The sequence below is a fragment of the Aedes albopictus genome, chromosome 1 (genome assembly GCF_035046485.1).
Source record: "Aedes albopictus strain Foshan chromosome 1, AalbF5, whole genome shotgun sequence".
Lineage (NCBI taxonomy): Eukaryota > Metazoa > Arthropoda > Insecta > Diptera > Culicidae > Aedes > Aedes albopictus.
Genome location: NC_085136.1, coordinates 270,920,221 through 270,940,748, shown reverse-complemented (window position 1 = coordinate 270,940,748; position 20,528 = coordinate 270,920,221). Strand labels below are relative to the sequence as shown.

At 39.0% G+C, this 20,528-nt stretch overlaps 2 protein-coding genes across 2 annotated transcripts in view; one reads left to right on the top strand and one right to left on the bottom strand.

The window, feature by feature from the left end:
• Positions 1–20,528, top strand: part of LOC109429325 (RNA helicase aquarius) — a 323,063-nt gene that overhangs the window by 28,722 nt on the left and 273,813 nt on the right. The window lies entirely within an intron of this gene.
• LOC109429326 (probable G-protein coupled receptor Mth-like 5) overlaps positions 1–20,528 on the bottom strand; it is a 94,207-nt gene that overhangs the window by 14,550 nt on the left and 59,129 nt on the right. The window lies entirely within an intron of this gene.

Genomic DNA, 20,528 nt, shown 5'->3' with positions numbered 1-20,528 from the left:
ATGCCACACACCATCTGTCAGTTCTTGACCTACCCAACAACTTTGCCGAAGACACAATCTTTCTTGGTGATCAGCATCCTGAGATATATGAAATATAATATTTGCACGCTCAGTTGCGACATCTGTGTTAGAAATTTTCAAACGAACGGTCCATCATTAGTGAACACATAACCCAATAAACAACTTTGCCAAAGTCCGGATCTTGATATATATGTGATCAAATACTTAATATTTACATGCTCGCTAGCGCCACCTATGTGTGAAGTTCCGATTTAAATAGTCCATCATCTGTAAATACTTGACTTACCCAACAACTTTGCTAAAGCTATCGATGTTCAAACAAGTCATTTTTTTTGGGAAATGGTTTTGTGGCAGGGGGTTCACGTTGGTGTGTGGATGTCAGGCATTGTGTAGTTGACTATTCTAAAGAGGATGAAGCGGTTCGCTGGATGCGTAACTTGCACGTAAGATATGATAAATTAACACTGTGCTGTAAAGTTGGAAGGAAGAGAAACGGCTTTTCATTCCGTTTCTGGTTCTTAAAGCGTTGACTATGAGCATACATACATCGAATATGTAGAGAAGAGAAAGTAGATGGAATTATACTTAGTAAGAGGAAAAGCACGGATTAGGGATTGAACTCAGAACCCTCTCCGTACGAATCAAGAATGGTAGCCACTAGACCATCAAGCAACTGATATCGATTTTCACCATCTGTAGCTCTTCCAACCTACTACCACTCGACCACACTCCGAAATGATCGGAGGTATTTTGGTTAAATGGTTTCTGGCTGCCCATCCGTTCGTTCCTCTTTGTCCGCTGCAGACACACTCGGAAAGCAGACGTTGACAGAAAAATGTTTTACGGCCGTCGTCGTCGTTGTCGCCGGGGAAAATGAAAGGAAATTTAATTTCGACTGGGAAAACCACCCTCCCAAAAAAGAGATGAGACTCTGCCCGTTTAGTGTTCTCTGTATCTTACGGTTACGCTCATAATGCCCTTTATTAGGGTGACCCAGCGTGGTACGAAAAAAGTTCTCATCTCTTCAATTAATAAAAAAGACAATTATAAGTATAAACCAAACGATTTTAGGTTTTGACATCTAGATGGCGTTGCTATTGAACGTCAATCATCACTGATTTCACAAAACTTACAAGTGATTTTTTCTCGCCGATAACCACAACATAACCCGAAACTTTTTCGAAAAGTTATGCCACTACCAAAGTCGTTTATTTTGTTGCATCTTCATGATGTTTGGACGAGAACAGCGCCATCTTTCTTTGAAAGTGGCGTTTGAGCAATATTTGTTATATTTCTCATACATTTTTAAGGTTATTAAATCGATTCTCTTAAAATTTAAATCATATCATTTGGAAACACAGCGTAAACTTGTTGAACAATAATTTTCTTTAGTAATCTCGAAAGTTTCTGTTTGTGAAACGATTACAGTGCACCCTACATGTAAAACTGGGAAACAAAATACTCTTTTTATCTTTTGACTAGTGTTTTGTGGCTATAAAATTTTGGTTTCACTTTTCGGATTATCCTAGTGCCCGTTGTTACCCAAGAAAATGACAGGCGTGCGGTCTTTTAACTGGCTTTTTAGGAAAATGATTCCGAATTGTCTAAGAGTTGTGAAGAAAAGCAAGAGAGAAGAAAAACACAATCATGAGCTGATGATGGAATTAATGTTGGGTCGTTCGCTTTCGCTATCGCTATCGCTCGTCCCCAGCAGATCGACCCTGTGCCCTGGCGTTGGACTGGTTTTTGGAAAAACAGAATACCTACTTACACAATTTTCGACAACCAGCAACAAAGAAGCTGGGATTCGGCGGCGGATACCAACTAACTCTGAACCCGCAGAGAAGGATGCTGATAAGCGATAAGACGCGTTCGCCGCGTTTCGTTGCCTGATGGTGTTTCGAAACAAAGTGCTGACACCGACGACTGGGTGGCACAGCATTGACTATAGGGCAGGTTGGGTGGTGCTGGGAAGATGAATGGGCTGCCTCTATCTCAAGAATAATGTAGGGAAAACCTATGCCACTTTGGAAACATGGGCACACCACGATAACAACAAGGACAACGGGTTCAAGAGTGCCGACAACGAAGATGGAGCAAATTTATCTAGATTTTATTCTGATGGTTTGCAAAGATCGATGAGCGAGGCTCATGGTTGATGGTGTTTGGCGGTGGTAATTGTGGAATTGGTTGAATGAATAGTTTAAACTGTTTGAAAGAATTGCTGGAAAAATCTTGAAACAATTTCTATGTACATGCTAGAAAGATTTCCTGCAAGAAATCTTCGAGCAGTCCTTGTTTTCCTTGAAAAAATCTTAGATAATTCGCCGGAAGAGTTCCTAAGGAAATGCTTAAAGAATCCCTCGGGAAAATCTGGGAGAATACCTAGAGGAATTCTTGGGAGATCTCTAAAGAATTTCCTGAAAAAAATCCTAGAGAGTTCCCTGAAATTGTTTTTGGAGGCAGCACTGGAAGAATCTCTGGAAGCAATCCTTAGACTTAGAGGATTGCATAGAGGAATTCTTGGAGAGTTCCCTTGATTATCCCTGGATCTCCTCGTCGAAAAAATCCCCTTGAAATTTCGGAAGTAATTTCTGGGGAAATAACTGGATGAATAATTGAAAGAATTACTGAAGAAATCCTAGAAGAAATCCTGAAATATGTTTAAAGCACATTCTAGAAAAATTTTTGGAGAAATTGTTGAAGAAATCTCTGAATTCCTTGAAAGAATTCAAGAAAAAAAAAACGCTTGGGTAATTTCCTAGCAGAGTTCCAAAAGGAATACTTAGAAGGATTCCTCGGGAAAACTCTGGGAAAATATCTGTAGAAACTCTTGGGTGGGAGACTTCTAAATGGTTTCCTAAAAGAATTCCTTGAACTCATTTCCGAATGAAACACTGAATGAATCTCAGGAAGAATTCAAGACAGAATCCTTGAAGAAGTCTTGATGACTTCCATGGACAAACTCCTGGAAAAATCTCGTGGGAAGCATTTCCGGCGATTTTTTGAAGTTATTTCTAAAAAAAGCCTTGATGAAAATTATGGAAATCTTAGGAGAAATAGAAAATAAGCTTTGAAAAAATGTTAGGTGAATTCTAGGGAAATAATGCACGTTTCTTTTACTAAAGTTCCTGGAAATCATGAAATCCCTGTGATAATTTCTGGTAGACTGGACGAATTTTTGAATGAATTTCTATAGAAATCCCAGCAGAATTCCTGAAATAATTTTTGTAGACATCCTAGAAAGATTTTTTAGGAGAAGTTCCAAGTTTTTTTAAATCCTTGAAATATTTCTTTAAAAAACTGGATAATTTCCTAACAGAGTTCCAAAAGGAATACCCAGAAGGATTCCCCAAAGAAACTCTGGAGGAATTTCTGGGAGAATACCTGTTGGAACTCTTTGAAGACTTCCAAAGGATATCCTAAAATAATTCCTAGAGGACCTAATTTCCTAAAGGATTTAATAATATTTGGAAATTATTTCTCTATGATATACATAGAGAATCTACGGAAGAATGCAAGAGAGAATTCTAGGAAAATTTTTGGAGACCTCCCTAGACAAATTTGTAAAGAAATTTCTCGGAGAATTCCTTGGGAAGCATTTTGGGGAGTTCTTGGAATGGTTTCTGGAAAAAATCCCTAAAAAATTTCTTGGAAAATTTGAGAAATCTCTGGAGCAATAACAAACAGTATATTTGAAACAATAACTGATGAATACGAGGGTAAAATGCACGATTATTAGATTAAAACTCCTGAAAATGATGAAATCCCTGCAAAAATTTCTGATAGACTGGATAAACCTTTGAAAAAATTGATGAAGAAATCCCAGGAGAATTCCTGCAATAATTACTGAGAACATCATGGAAAGATTTCCTGGAGAAATTATTTGAAAAATCCTTGAAACAAAAATCTAGGATAATTTGCTGGCAGAGTTCCAAATGGAAAAATTAGATGCATTAGAGAAACTCTGGAGAAATTTCCGGGAGAATATCTGTAGAATCTGCTAGGAGATTTTGAAAGGGTTTCCTGAAAGATTTCCCAGAGAATCCTTTAGTAATTTATTGAGTTTATGTCTATATGAAACATTGCAAGAATCCAAGAGAGAATCCTAGAAGAATTCTTGGAGACTTCTCTGGACAATTTCCTGGAGAACTTTCCCCGAGAATCTCCTGGGCAGCATTTTGAGTGAATTCTTGAACTAGTTTCTGAAGAAATCGCTGATGAAATTTCTTGGAAAATTTGGGGAACCTCTGAAGAAATAAAAAATAAAGGTTTGAAACAATGGCTGGGCGAATTCTAGGGAAAAAATTTTTGATTCTTTGAATAAAATTCTTGGATATGATGAAATCCCTCCAATAATTACTGAAAGATACTGAAAAAAACTTGTAATTAGTTAGTAGGCACGAAATGTTGCTAATTGTCAAACTGAGAGATGACATTTGTGAAAAAAAAATCACGTTCTTGTGGGATTCGAACCCATGACTCCATATTCGCTAGACCGGCGCTTTAACCAACTAAGCCACAGAACAGGTAATGATTCTGCGGAATACAAAGACATTTTTTGCCTACTAATTTATTATTACAAATTTTTTCAGTATGTTTCAGACATACCAGCAAATATAATAAAATGCCAGTAAAGGCCAATATGTATCATTGAATTCCTGAAAGACTAAATGAATCTTTGAAACCAGAGGAGAATTTCTGAATGCTAGAAAGAAATTTCTTGAAAAAAATCGTGCAAAAAATATTGAGAATATCTTAACAGAGTTCTCAAAGAAATACTTGAAAGAATGCCTCGGGGCATCTCTAGAAAAACTTCTGAAGGTTTTTTTGGAATAAATTCCTGAAATTATATCAGAGGAAAAACTAAAGGAATTCTAGTGAAACTTTTGGAGGCATTCCTGAAATAACAAAACCTAATTCCTCGGAGATTCCCCTGAGAAACATTTTGAAATACTTTCTGGAAAATTCTTCTTAGAACTTGGAGTAATCTTTGGTGGAATTAAAGAGAATAAAAAAATCAAGATTAGTTTATCTAGCATCTCTGAAAAAAATAACCGTGAATCTCTAGAAGATTTTCTGGACGAAGTTCTAAAAAAATTCATAAAGGTAAATTATTGTATTTCCTGGAGTAATTCTAGAGGTCTAATTAAATGAAATCCTGTGAAAGTAACCTTTGATGGCATCAGATAACTTTCACAGATAACAGCTGCTAATGATCTCATCCTATATACACGGTACTTACTATGGGAAACATATACATAACAAGAGGAGTTTAAGGCATATTCGAAATTGATGGATTAGGGGGTTTGGGACTATGCTAGGTTCTTCAAAAACTTCCTTGAGAATAAGTTATCAGATCTACACACATAACTTGTGACCTCTCGCTGTATTGTGAATAACGTTTATACTCACATTGGCTTATACTTCTATATTTAATCTAGCTATGAACTTAATGGCTGATTAACAGTATCCGAGGACTCCCTGGGGTATGGCTCATCGGATCTACAAGCGTAATCAAATATCCTTCTGAGCATTATGGTTGAAGTGCATGCTTACATAGACTCATGCAACTATGTGTTATCAACTAAAGAGTTCAATATCTGTTTGAGTATATACAAGAACTCCCTTGAGTATCGATGGTCATCGAACCTACAAACGTAACTAGTTGTCTATTAGAGCTTTAAGATTAAGGTTGATTCTCACACGGCCTCAGTTAGCTACGATCTATGAAATAGAGAATTGAATAGCTCTAAGAGTCTCGCTATAGAGCCCCCATAGATCTCTCATGAAGCTCTCGTTAAATGTTTTGGACTCCTTGAAACCTGTGGAAACGCCAGGAAACGTCATGACGTCCTCTAAAACTTGAAGCTCTCCTGAAAGACTTGCCTTTGGAGCCGACTTACTGATACCTGAAGTCTCCTAAAATCCTCGAGCATCCATTTTAAACCCTCAAACCTCTCTAAAAAACCTGTAAAGCAGAGTGCTCATCTAAAAGCGTGTAAAGCATCCTTGAAACGCCCTGAAACACCTTGAAACGCCTCTGAAACCCCCTTGAAATCTCTCTGACGTATTCCTGGAAGCCTGTAAAGCAACCATCACACAACCTCCCCTCTTCCCCGGATACTACTTTGAAATCTTCTGAAATCCAAAAAAAGGCCCTAAAACCGTTCTAAGCCCTATTTGAATCTATCCTGAAGCTTGACTTAAAGCATGAGAACACCTTGAAGTGTACGGAAATATCCTGATACGTTCTGAAGGGCTACTAAAACCCTATGACCCTATGATGCTTCCGGGGTGGTCTCGTAATACCTCTAAAACTCACCATCTCACCACCACTCATCTAGAGATCTGAAAGTTTGTGCAACCCTCAGAAATTCTTCTGTAATCCCCCAATGCTTCCTGAAATATCCCTGAAACCTCTAATGAAACCTCAAACCCTTCACCCTTCTGCATCCTTCTTATTTGTCCCTCAACTCCGTAGGATCCCTACTGAAACGCTTTGCAACCACTTTGAAATGTATCTGAAACCCCTCTGAAACTCTCCTGAATTACCTACCCATGAAGCCCCCGAGAACCTCTCTAAAACCCAGCATGATCTTTTCCTTTAAATCTCTCGGCCACTTATCTCATCCTTAAACCTTTGTCGTACACAACACAAGTGCGGTGAATTTTTAGGTTAGAATTGGCGCGCGTTCCGAAAGGTTAAACTCCTTTGGAAACTTTCATAAACATAAAGATATCTAGGTAATAAACTGATTTCATTTGGTATTGACTTCATTTAAGTAAAAAATCTATTTGTGTGCCCCCGATCCCGACATTTTACCATTCCACTACTGGTGAGAAGTGAAGAATGATAAATGAGCAATTTGGAGTAAGGAGTGAGCAGTGAAGAGTGAGAAGGTGGAGACTACTGTGAGGAATAAGTGTGGGTTTAGAAGTGAGGATTTAGTAGTGAGCAGGACGGAGCGATAAGTGAGGAGTTTAGATTGAGTAGTGAAGAATGAGCTGTAATTAGTGAGGGGTGAGCAAATAAGCAGAGAAGAGTGAAAAGTGGAAAGTGACTCAAGCCGTACCCGAAGTAACCATGTATACTAGCGCCACGTGGTGATGACATTCTGAATTATGGAATCCAGCAACACCAGGAAGTGGTTGTTGTTCTGAACAACTTTTCCGACGACAGAATGTTGCTATCTTGCCGAAGTTCTGAGAGAACTCACTACATAGACATGGTACGCATTACCAATCTGGGAACAAAATGGAACCGGTAGAATGTAGAACTTATCAGCAGAGGAATTTCAATCTTTTGTATCCTACGTTTCTAGAACAGCAATGCAGGATACACAAGATTGAATTTGGATTCTAAATTTTCTGAGTTAGGGCTGTGCAAAACAATAGTTTGCCTGTCGGTACTTAAATTGCGCGTTAAACAGCGAGTGAGAAGTCGGAAAACAGAAGTGAGGAGTGAAGCAGTGAGAAACGAGAAAAAAAAGAATGATGAGAGAACAGTAAAAAGAGTAGAGTGATGAGTGAATGAGAAGTAAGCAGTGAGGAAGGGTGAATTAGTGAGGAGTGAGCAATGAGAAGCAAGCAGTGAAGTGTTAGAAGTGAGAAACAAGCTTCAAGGAATGATAAATGAAAAATAGAAGGGCCGCTATTGCCATAGCGTTAAAGACGTGAGTATTCAGCATGACCATGCTAAGGGTGACGGGTTTGATTACCGGTCGGAGCCATGAGTTTTTCCTAAGGAAAGTTTATTGGTTTTCTTGGGCAAAGAGTATATTCGTGCCTGCTGCACGATATACACTTGCAAAATGGTCATTGGCAGAGGAAGCTCTCAGTTAATAACTGTGGATGTGCTCTTAGAACAAGCTGAAAAGCAGGCTCTGTCCCAGTGAGGACGTTACGCCAAGAAAAAGAAGAGAGAAGTGAGCAGTGAAGTAGTGAGAAGCAAGAAGACAAAAATTAAGAGTGAGTAATGAAGAGTGGAAGTGAAGAGAGCAGGGCGAGGAGCGAATAAACAGTTAGCAGTGAGGTGAGTGAGGAGGGGGCATAGAAAAGTGAAGACTGAGGAATAAGGTGTGTGAATTAGTGAAGAGTGAGGACTGAGAAGCGAGCAGGGAAAATGAAGCTCGAGAAGTGTGAAGGAGCGAGAGTGAGCGATGAGCAGTTAGGAGTGAGTAGTGCAAAGTGACCAATGAGGAGTGACCAGAGAAAAGAGGAAAGTTAGGAATGTTTCACAGAAGTGAGAAGTAAGTGGTGTGGAGTAAAGAATGAGCTGTGAAAAGTGAGAGGTGAGTAGTGAGGAACAAACAATGAAAAATGAGAAGGAAGCAGTTAGGACTGTTCAGGAAGTACTGAGCAGCGAGAAATTGAGCAATGTGAAGTGTGGAGCCCTGAGAAGTGAGGAGTGAGCATGGTAAATTTCCGCTCACCAGTTTTTTTTTTCTTTGGCGTTTTCTAAGATGGTCATTAGTTAATAATTTTATTGATAACGAAATTTAGATAAATTTATTCTGATTCTATTTACATATAGTTTGAGAAATGCTATATGTGATCCAGTATTTAAAAGTCTGCCATTCTCTATAATACTGGAACTCATCTCGTTTTGGATGTGATTTGGTGTTTTATTTTTTGTTTAGGAGACATTCGAAAAAAAAACTACGAAGACCAGACTGTCTTTCCGAAAGCGCAAGAATACAGTTGCCACTGGCAGCCACCATTGTCCATAAGCTTCTTCCAAAACACACATTGCCCTCGCCTTCATCCTCGCCATGAGGTCAACAGCGGGCGACACCCTCTACGATCCTGCTGATCCTTTTGTACGTCAAAACGCAGAAAAAGAAAATCCAACAAAGCCACCACGCACCGCTGGCTGCTGCCATGCCGGTAGGTAAGCGCAAAAGTTATTCTGCCACTTTTGCATTTCTGACGACTTTGTTCCTCGATTTCAAAGGCAAGAGGAATGTGCTTCGCAATCGCATTATACCTATACGTTGGGCTCGAGCTCAGAAAGAGACACCGGATGTTCCGGACTTTTCGCCTGTCGACTGTTACGTTGCAACGGGAAAGTCTTCTCTGTTGCTGCGTTCTTTCCGAATGACGTTCTGGTTATCGTGGAATTCATGCTAGAGCAAGTTGGAGCATCGATGCATGCCAAACAGAAGTGGCTTTCGAATGCATTGAATTATTAGAACATAACGACATCTCGGTTGATACCCAGTCCGTGACCGGGCACGTGTTTCGGGGCGTAACGCTTTCTCTCCTTTTTAGGACCCGGCTTCGGAACCTAATTTCGTGATGTTCCGCTTTTATAGCGATCTAGTGTTTTCACTTGACTGACATGCAACACAACAGAGAAGATGTCCTCTTTCTATAAGGATACATAACATGCCAGTCTATCAATGTTTAAGTTATTGCCATTGCCCTTCGTACAGGAAGGATAATCCAGAAGAGAAAAAAAAACGCATGAACAGGCGAAAGAGATTTCATGCATCGGTTAAAAATGCATTCCATGCCCTCATCGCATCGGAGCGGATATGAGGATATGAAGAATAGAAACGTTGCACTCCCGTTCGTTGATAATGCGCTCTGCGTTATGCATGGTGATGCTCCACTATGCCAGTGGTTACCAACAGACACGAAGGATTTTGATTTATGTAGATATGTCTCGATACCAATGTATAAAAGGTAACTGAAAGGTGGAAGCAGGACTACAGTGAACACCTAAATGGCTTTCTGTAGAAACCTTTTCCACATGTTTGCGTCATTTCTACCAGTATTGTTTACGTGAAACTGTAATTCTACTGAAAATGAGCCATCATTCTTTAGTGAGGCTCAGGCTCCGTCTAGTTATTTGCTCGGGAACCACTTCCGTACCAGGTGAAGGTATGAACCTCCCAGAAAGAAGCAAAAAAGTGATTTTATATGAATTCCATCTTCCGTTCCGTTCGGATCAGCAGAATACAAAAATCCACAGAAAAAAAAACGAACGAAACGAAGAAAGTAAGGGTGCGCTGCAACTTTGCTGCAGCTGGCTGGGTGCCTGAGTGGCACGTGGATCGGCGGCGGTGATCAGCTGCTTTGCTACTTGCATTATGTGTGTAGGCTGGAACCGCACAGACCCAGGAAAAGGACTGAACTGGATTGGAACAGCCAGCCAGCCAGCCAGCGTCCAACCGGATTGATTTTCCATTCTGTTGCACCCGGGCCGGGTTCAGGCTGATGATGGTGGTAGGAGGGTAATAAGAGTGGCGCTCATCGTGGTAGCACTCGCAGTAGCTAGGGAATAGGATATCCTGTGATATTGTGTTTGCTCACGACGGGATTGTGCGATTCAGGTTTTGTATGCAAATTTCGGTCATGGATGGTAAGTGCTGCAGGATGAGGGTTGGTTGGAAGTTATTTGCTTACCGAGAGGAAGTTGTTATCGAAGGTGCGATGGATTCACGTGTGGAAACAAATGTAATTGAAATGCAGTCATTATGATTTGGTATTTGGTAGGATCGGTTTGGAGCATGCTGTGCTGTCTTTTCCGAAAGCCGTTTGACTAAATAATATTTAAGTGAAACGAAGTTAGAATTGGGTTTTTGAATTTAGATACCGTCGTTGGAGATGAGAATGGGTCAAAAATCCATACTGCCACATTCATTGTTCTATAACTTTTGCTTCTTTTGCCCCCGTCAATTTTCCGTAAAACTAAAAGTATATGCAAATTGACCCATTCTTACCCCTTCGAGGGGGTGAGAATGGGTCAAAGAAACCGATTTTTTTTATACTCCAAGAGTTTCTCCAGAAAGACCTCAAGTTCTATCAGAAGCTTCAACAAATTCCTCCAGAAGGGTTGTCCCATAGCTTCAAGTGTTTCCCCGTAAATTTCTGGTGGAGTTTCTTCAGGAATTCCTCTGGAAGTACCAAATACCTGAATCAGATCTAATGATTCACTACACATTTTTGTAGGAGCCGCACTTCCTTGATGAACAACCACTCGAAACCTACCTCCTCAATCTTGCTGAAGTCAGAAGAACAACACGTTTGTCCATTCTGAACTACCAACTAAGCACACAACTCTTGGCTAGTGAGCCTTATCACTGACCCATGGAAGCATATGGTAGGAGCTTGTGAGAACCAGATCTATGCTGGACGTTCCGTTCAGGTTGTTTACTCACGATTTTGCAGGCCATTTTCTCAATCAGCTTATTCAAAGTTTCTCCAGATGTTCATGTAAAAGTCATCCTCCTCGAATGCTACAAAGAGTTTCCTTCAGGAGTTGAACTAAAACTTGCTATAGATTTATTTTCACAGAAGTTCTTTTACATAATATTCTAGGAATTACTTTAAGATGATGATTTCGTTCGGGAATTGCTTGAGGATTTCCTTCGGTGTTTTTTCGAGAATTCAATGTTAGAATTGTTCCCTGCAAGTGCTTCTCTAGGTGTTCTTTCAACAACTGCTCCAGCAGTTCCTTCAGAAATTCCATCTATCAGTTTTCCCTGAAACTCCTCCAAAGATGAAAAATGGTTTCCGGAATTTCTCTGGAAGTTTTTTTTCTATAAACCATCCACGGTTACTTCTAGGAATCCCTCCAGGAGCAAAATTCAATTAAGAAGCACATGGTGGAAAAAAAATTTAAAAATATATATACTAATTCCAATTGTTTTGTATATTACCAAATACTTGTTGTATTTTTGTAGAAATTCCTTTTTGAGTTAAACTAGAAGTTGCTGTACTTACTGTTTTAGGATTTCTTTCAAAAATACCCCAAGAAATCATCAAGGAGTTCCTTCTTAAGATGTTCTTTTCGAAATCCTTCCAGAATTTCTCCAGAATTCGCTTTATGAATTGTTTCCTGAAGGAATTTTTGTATTAGTTCTTCCAACGATTACTCCAGCGATTCTTTTAGATCCTAGCATACTTTCAAAATTCTTCCAGGAGAAAAAAAACATGGTTCGACCATCCTAACTGAAAATACATCACTTTTTGTACCACACAACAAAAAATCTGAATTTCTCGGTGAAGCAAGCATGTGCTAGTCACAAAAAGTTGGGCTTCCAAATCATTCTTGACTTCTATTCACACACTTTTCACTGCTAGCGCCAACTAGAAGCATTCAATGGAAAAGCAAACAAAAACTAGGCTATTACGAAACGCATGATGAAATTTAAAAATAACAACAAAATACCTTCCTGAAGGAACGTTTGGAGTAACTTTTAAAGGGGCTTCTAGAGAAGTCTAACAAGTATCTGTTAGATAAATTCTTGACACCATTTCTGAAGAGGAATTTCAAAGATATTATTGCGAAACTCCTCGAGGGGCTGCTGTATGAGCTCCTAGAGAAATTTTTCAACAGACTTTTGGAGAATTTTAGAAAGAACTCGTGAAGAAGGTCCTGGGGATTTCCTAAAAGAATTCCTACAGCAGTACCGGAAGAAACTCCTGGAGATATAAATGCATTAATGGATTACTGGATGAATTTCTGAAGATCATTAGGTAAGATTTTTTGGAAAATCTCATGAGAAAAATCTCTGCGGGAACTCTTAGAGCAATGCTCGAGGAACTGTTGGAAGAATTCCTAAAGCAAATCGCTGAAAGAACTCCTTCAGCAAACGCAGAATAAACTTTCAAAATAATTCCTAAAAGCAGTCGTGCAGTATTTTCTAAAGGAACTCTTGACAGACTTTCAAAAGAAACTCCTAGTTGTATTCCTACAGAAACTTCTAGGAAGATTCCTGAAAAGACTCCTAATATCCACTAAATTTAGTTCAAACCAAGAATTATGTTGACGTGAAGAAAAAAATCCAGCGATACTGTTGAAAATGGAATTCTCTTGCACTTTTTTTAGTTTTATCTACATTTTCCATCTGGTTTAACGAAACACTTCAACAAGCATCTACTTAACAGATGATCATCTGTGAAATCATCGTGAATCGTGTTGTATTTTCTGAAAAATCATCCATCGTATGTTACTTTCAAAAATTCTCCAGGAGAAAAAGTCAATTGAGAAACACATGATAAAATTTGAAAAAAATATTTCTTTTTTTAATTTATTTTTATTTTTTTCTTTTGAAAAATTCCTGAAATTTCTCAAAAGACTACTAGGAATTTTTCAGTAGGAACTCCTGAATAAGCTCAAGCAGGGCTTCATAATAGAATTTCTGCAATAGTTCCTGAAGAAACTCATGGAAGAATATTTGGAGAAAATTTTGGAAACAACCAAGAATCTATTACCAGACGAATTTCTAAAGTTAATTCTGGGAGAATTCTTGAAAAAAAACTTTAAAAGGTACTTTTGGAGTATTTAGTGGATCACTTTCAGATTTTCAAACAACTGCTTCAGGAATTTATCTATGAATTTTCCTAAGAATTCATCAAAGAAGGGTATCAGCAATTTTTCCGGGATTTTTGCTTTTCTAAAGATTCATCCATGGTTACTTTCAAAAATATATCCGAAAGAAAAATTCAATTGAAAAATACATGATAAAAAAACTGGGTTTGCTGAAAGAGCGCCTTGAAGATTTTTTGAAAAATTCGTGGTAAAACTACTAGAGAAATTTCTGAAAAAATACTCTTAAAGTAGTCTCAAAAGTATCTCTTAGAAGAACTCATTTAGCCATTTCTACTTCTAACTCCTAGAGAAGTTTTTGAAGGAATTTCCAGAGAGATCATAGTAAAACTACATTAGATATTCCCAAAGAAACACCTTATGAAGTCCTGAATAAGAACCTAGAAAAAAAATCTCAAGAGACTTCCAGAGAAAATTATTCAGTAGAAACTCCTGATCAAAGTTAAGCTGGATTTCCTAACAAACAAAAAGGAACAATTGTTGAAGCAGTTCCTGAAGAATCTCCTGGAAGAATACCTGGAGGAACTTCTCGAAACATCCATGTATCAATTACCGGAGGAATTCCTAAAGTTGATTCTGGGAGAATTAAAAAAAAAAACTATTGAAAAGCTTATCACTGCCGAAAATTTTGGAGCAACATGTGGATCAATTTCTAGTTGAACTGTTAGAATAATTTCTAAACCAGGCCCTGGAGTAATTGCTGAAGAAATTTCTTCAAAAACCCTTGAATTAAATCCCACAATAATTCTATAATAATTTCTAAAACAAAACTTTTGGAAGAATTTCTGAAGAAGATTTTTGAAGGAACTCCAATTTTGTTTGACAATAATTTCAATCAGATAATTAAGTTTATAAGAGAAAAACAGTGGTTCTATAGGAGCTCTTTCAAAAACTGCTACAGCTATCCACCCATGGTTACTTTTAGAAATTTATTCAGGAGAAAATTCAATTGAGAAATACATGATAAAAAACTATTTCCCTGAAGAAAACTCCAAATTGTTTTTGAAAAATTCCTGAAGAAACTACTAGACAAATTTCTGAAGCAACATCTCAAAAGTATCTCTTAGGGGAACTCCTAGAGAAATTTTTGAAGAAATTACTAGAGAGATTATTGTAAAAACGCCATGAGAAATTCTTAAAAGAACTCCGCATGGAAGTTCTAAATACGCTTCTAGAAAAAATATCAAGAGACTTCTAGAGATATTTCTGCAGGATCTCCTGAACACACTTCAGCAGCATTCCTGAAGAAACTCCTGGAGGAACTTCTCGAAACATTCATGTATTAATTACCGAAGAAATTTCTGATGTTAATTCTGGAAGAATTTTTGAAAACTTGAAAAACTTCTTGTAAATCTTTTCCCTGCTGGAACATTAGAAGCAACTCGTGGATCAATTTCTAGTGGAACTTTTGGAGGAATTTCTACAGCAACCCCTGGAGTAATTGCTGAACAAATTCGTTCACAAGCCCCTGAATAAAATTTAACAATAATACTGTAGTAATTTTTTGAACAAAACTTAGTTTGTTTACAAAATCCTTCAAGTATTTATCTAGATATTTTGCCAGGAATTAATAAAAGTATGATTTCAGCAATTTCTCCGGGATTTTTGTTTTTTTTTTATTAATCCAGCTTTCAGAAATTTCTCTAGGAGCAAAATTTAATTGAGAAGCACAATATAGTAAAATGTTTTCCCTGAAAGAAAGCCTATAATTGTGTTCGAAAAAATCCTGGAAACACTACTAGAGTATTTTTTCAATAAATTTTTGAAGTTTATTCTGGGATAATTTTGAAGGAATATCCAGAGAGATCATTGCAAACACTCCATGAAAAATGTCTAACGGAACTCCTCATGGAGAAAGAATATCTGGAGGAACTTCTGAAAACATCCGTGTGTTAATTATCGGAGGATTTTTTTAAGTTAATTTTGAGAGATTTAAAAAAAAACTTGGAGATATTCCTGCAGCCACTTGTGGACCTATTTCTAGTGGAACTGTTGGAGTTATTTCTAAAACAACCCTTGGAGCAAATTCTGAAGGAACTCCTTCAAAATATACTCTCTAAACTCCCAGAATAACGCTGTAGGAATTCTTAAAAAAATCTCCTGGGGGAATTCCTGAAAAAAAATCCCAGGAAGTCTTCCTAGATATGTCGGCTTTTAGTCTGACAAATTGCGTTGATTAATTTCTTATAATCGCCGTGAAGGGTCAAGCCGTCTGGTACACTTTTGGGCAGCGTACGCAAAATATGCCACCGCAAGCGAAAAACAGGCAACAAAGAAGGCACGGCAACAACGCTTTGTTTTTTCGTTAGCAGATAATGACAAAATCGCTCCCGAGTTTGTTCACAATAAAAACGGTAGGAATATTTGTCTCGTACTTTTCACATCGTGATTTCGCATCGGATTACAACTAAAACTCGACTCTGAAGTTTGCAAGAGTCTTAATTCGCCCAAATGCTTATGAATCTGATGATGTGGGTAGAAAATTTCAGCAGAAAAGATGGAATATCGACACACGCACGGCAAGCGATGTTTGTTTTATTGCTCTCCTCGCCTGACATGTGCTTGTTGCGAAGCGCCTTTGTTACCAACATACACCGCTTAGGACAAAGCGTTTGTTTTTCGGCGTGATCCGTTTTTCATACCCTGCTTTTGGGCGATTCGTTCTGGTTCTCTAGCTTATGTACGGATACTAGCTGACGGTCAGTACAGACAATCGGCGATAATCTGAAAGGTTTCCATCTGGGATTTCTGACAGGTGTTCCTGGTATTTCTACCAGAGTTTCTCCCGGGATTTCTACAGGAGGTTTCCTGGAGGTATCTGCTGCAATACCTCCCAAAATTTCTTCTAAAGGATTATCCGATATGCTTCCGGAGTTTCTTGCCGGATTCCTTCCGGAGATCCCTCCAAAATGTATCCAAAGTTCCTTCATGAGTTTCTCTTTCTAGTTTTTCGGGAAGGCCTTCCAACAGCTTTTTCCCGGGATTTTGTGGGATTTCTGCAAATTTATTTATATTTATTTATATTTATATTTGATTTGATCCATCTGACATAAAAATTGTCTCAATGAATATAAACTAAAAAACATACTTAAAACATAAACGGCACAAAGTTAATTACGTCTAAAATATTCTATAAAACGGTTACGCAGCGTCGAAGTTTGTATATTGAAGACGAAGATAGGATAAACTTGGCTGAATTTCATTGTCATGTGTCTAGTCGGATCATGTTGCCCGTATCAAGTATTTGAGCTACCGAGACTAACGAAACTCCTGTTACGTAGGCGCCGCTCAGGGGCGTAGATATCGATGTTTGCCAATATGTTATGCGAATCGATTTCACCTTTGAGCAATTTTGCAACAAAAGTGGCTTGCGACGCATAACGCCGGTCCTCCAGAGTATCGATCCCCAATAAACGACAGCGTTCCGCATATGGAGGCAGGTTTTCCGGATCACGCCAGGGAAGATTTCTCAGGGCATATCGCACGAATTTCTTCTGCACGGATTCAATTCGAGTTATCCAGCTTATGTGAAATGGACACCATACCACAGCAGCAAATTCCAGAATGGAACGTACCAGAGCACAGTACAATGACTTCAGGCACAGTGGGTCTCTGAATCCTTGGCTCATCTTAAGAACAAACTCTGGACAAGCTCTTTCAGGGATTTCTGCCAGAAAGTTTTCCAGAATTTGACTTGGGCTTTCTCGCGGGATTTGGTGGGATTTTTCCTTAAATTTCCCAAATATATGCTCCCGGGATGATTCCCCCATTTCCCCCCCGGGATGTCCCAGTTTTTATCAGGATTGCTTCTGAAATTCCTCCCATTTATCAATTAGGTCACCTAATTTGGATGTTTGCGAAGTGTCTCGCAAAATTTCATCTGGATTCTTTCCGACATTTCCACAGAGTTTTTTTTCACAGGAGGTTATCCCATTAAGTATTTCGAGAAAGAATCCTGAACATTTTGTGAAAGGAATACCCAGAATCGCGGAGAAATTTCCGGTAGAGAACCTGGGAAGGCATATGGGATAAATAATCTCAGACATATCACTACAAGAAATTCGCTTAATCACAAAAGAAACTCCGGAAGATACTCTGGAAAAAATCTTGGGAGGAAGTCCAGTATAAATCCAGATAAGTTCTGAGAGGCATCCCAAAGGCAACATCGGAAGGAATCTTCTCAGCGGATTCCCGGGGGAAAAAAATCAGAGGAAAATCTCAGATAAAACTTCGAAAGAAATCCCACGAGAAACTTCAAGCAGAGGAGAGGATGCTTCTAAAGGAGAATCTGTAGAAGGTAGCTTGAAGATATTACAGAAAGAACATCGGAAGAAATCCCTGGAGGGAATCCTGCAGAAAATTCTCCTGACTCCTTTGGAGGAGCACTAGTAGAAATCCCAAGAATAACTCTTGTAAAAAATAGGGTAAATCCCATGAAGTCTGCTTGGGAAATTCCAAGAGAAACAAGGAGTATCTATTTATTTATTTATATAATTTCGTCTTCGAAGGAACTTCGAGAAAAGTTCTTCGAGGGACTCTGGAAGCAATACCGGGAAAACCTCTGGAAGAAATTATGTAGGATCCCCGTGAACATCTCCAGTAGAAATTGGTAGAAATTCAGTAATATTTTAAAAGAGGAATTTTTCGAATCTTCGAAAAATGATGGTTGGAATCCGAAAATATCTTCGGGAGGAATTGAAGAAGGAATATGAACAAAAATGCCGTAAAACATATAGAAGGAATATACTGAGAAATCCAAGAGGAATTTCTGAAGGAATTTCTGTAGTAGGGTTTTAATTTCCAGATAAATCCGCGTCCGCATAGAATTTATACACCGTGTGATCGGGATCATCGACTTGCCGGAAATATTTACTTGGGGAGCCTACTTGTTGATCCTATAGCAGGGTTAACCAGATTCCTCCTTGATTCAATTTACCGTTCGAATAATCATGCGGAGGAATCTTTAGCATCTTACGGAACCACAAACATCCACTAAGAAGCTCAATATTTGTATTCACAGTTCTCTACTACACACATGTAGTAAAAGCTCATGTTCGAAAGTAGAAAACAATACTATACAATACGTGTGTGCAGAAGTATGCTTGCAGGAAGTTGGTTATTCAGCGCGAAAAGTAAACAGTCAGTGTGAGTAGAAGATTCGGAAGTTCGCTTCCCGGGAGTTGCTTATTCGTCGCGAAAAGTAAACAGTATGCGTGGAAAATAAGATTTGATTAGTTGGCGCGAGAAGTAAACAGTGTGTGCGAAAGTTTCGGAAATGCGCTTGCAGGGGGTTTGTTTTTCGGCACGAAAAGTAAACAGTGTGCGCGGAATATTCGGAAGTTCGCTTGCCGGGAGTTTGTTATTCTGCGTGAAGTAAACAGTGTGCGCAGAAGTTTCAAACCAAGGATCGGTATATTCGCCTCACTCCATTCATATTCACTCCTCTTTGCTGAAGCGAATCGAGAAAGATGCAGCAAACGGATCGTCGTGATCAAACACGCAACCCCATCACCAGTGGGAAGCGATGAGCCAGCTGCTTGACATGAATATTCATTGCCATTCGTCGCAGTTTGGATCGCAAGCGAATGAATGAATGGCGAATGGTGAAGAATGCTGGTGAGCGATCGAAGCGGCTATTATCATAAGTAGAAGAGAATTTCTGCATGTAATGCATACATTTTTACTGTATTGTTGTTGAAATGCTAGATTAGCAAAGAAACTAATTCGAAAACATCATAAATTCGTATGCACAATATCAATCGCATCACTCACGAATCGCATTCGCTTGCGATGCGAATGTGGACGAATGAGTAATTTCCACCGTTCGCCGGAGTTTGCTATCGTCGCTGACAAGCATACACACGAACTAAAGCGACAACCGTTCGCTGCTGACTGTCTTCGAATGTGGAAGAAGATGAAAAGTGGAAATCAGGAACCCTGATTCAAACAGAGTTACGTTGTAGATTCGGAAGTTCGCTTGCCGGGAGTTTGTTATTTAGCGCGAAAAGTAAACAATGTGCACGAACGATTCGGAAGTCCTTTTGTAGGGAGTTTGTTATTTGACGAAAAAATTAAACAATGTTCCCTACTACACACATGTAGTAGTAAGAGGTTATGTTCGAAAGTGGTAAACAGAGTGTGTGAGGAAGTTCGCTTGCTGGGAGTTGATTAGTCGACGCAGAGAGTAAACAGTGTGCGCGGAAGATTCGGAAGTTTGCTTGTCCGTTGTTGGTGATTCAGTATAAAAAGGAAACAGTGTACGTGGAAGATTCTGAAGTTTACTTCCCGGGAGTTAGTTATTCGACGTGAAAAGTAAACAGAACCCGCTGAATTTTCCGATGTTCGCTTGCCGAGAGTTGGTTAGACAGCACAAAAGTAAACAGTGTTTGCGGAAGATTCAAAAGTTCGCTTTCCGGGAGTTCGTTAGTCGGCGCAAAGAATAAACAGTGTGCGTGGCAGATTTGGAAGTTCGCTTGCCGGGATTTGCTTAGTCGGCGTGAAAAGTAAACAGTATACGTGGAAGATTCGAAAGTTCGCCGAGAGTTGGTTAGTCGGCGCAAAAAGTAAACAATAAGGAGTGAGCAACCAGTTCACGTGCAGCTCGTGCCGTTCGTTGTCATTACGAGTTTGTATACGGAGGAAGAAACAAGTTTCGAGGGATTTCCGCACGCTGGATTTCAGTAATTCTTTCGATTTTACGGTTTATCCTTCATTCAGCAACTGCTGAGTCAGAAAGTGGTGTGAACGAGTGAACATTCGACATGGTTTGGAAGCATTCTTAGCCCATTGGATGCTAAAACAAAAGGAAAACAAAAAATCAGTAGAAAAAGAATACTCGGTGAATTCGTTCCTTGTTGTTTCCCTTTATATTTGAACATGACATGTACTTGGGGATTTCGAGAAAGGTAGTCCAAGGAATGATCTGGTTTCCGGATGAATATTCGTGGGGTGGCCAGGCTTTTATCACGTGATTAGCCATCATATATTGTTTCCGAAGGTTTCCGGTGCATTAAGCAAATCATCAGGTAGATCATTCCCTTCCAGTATTACTCCGCAGCAATTGATGTAAAGCGAAGACACTGTTTTTTTTTTGACGTGTGTCACCGAATAAAAACGTCTCTGCAGCCGTAACACATTTCTTCAACTATCACTAATGGTGCGCTTA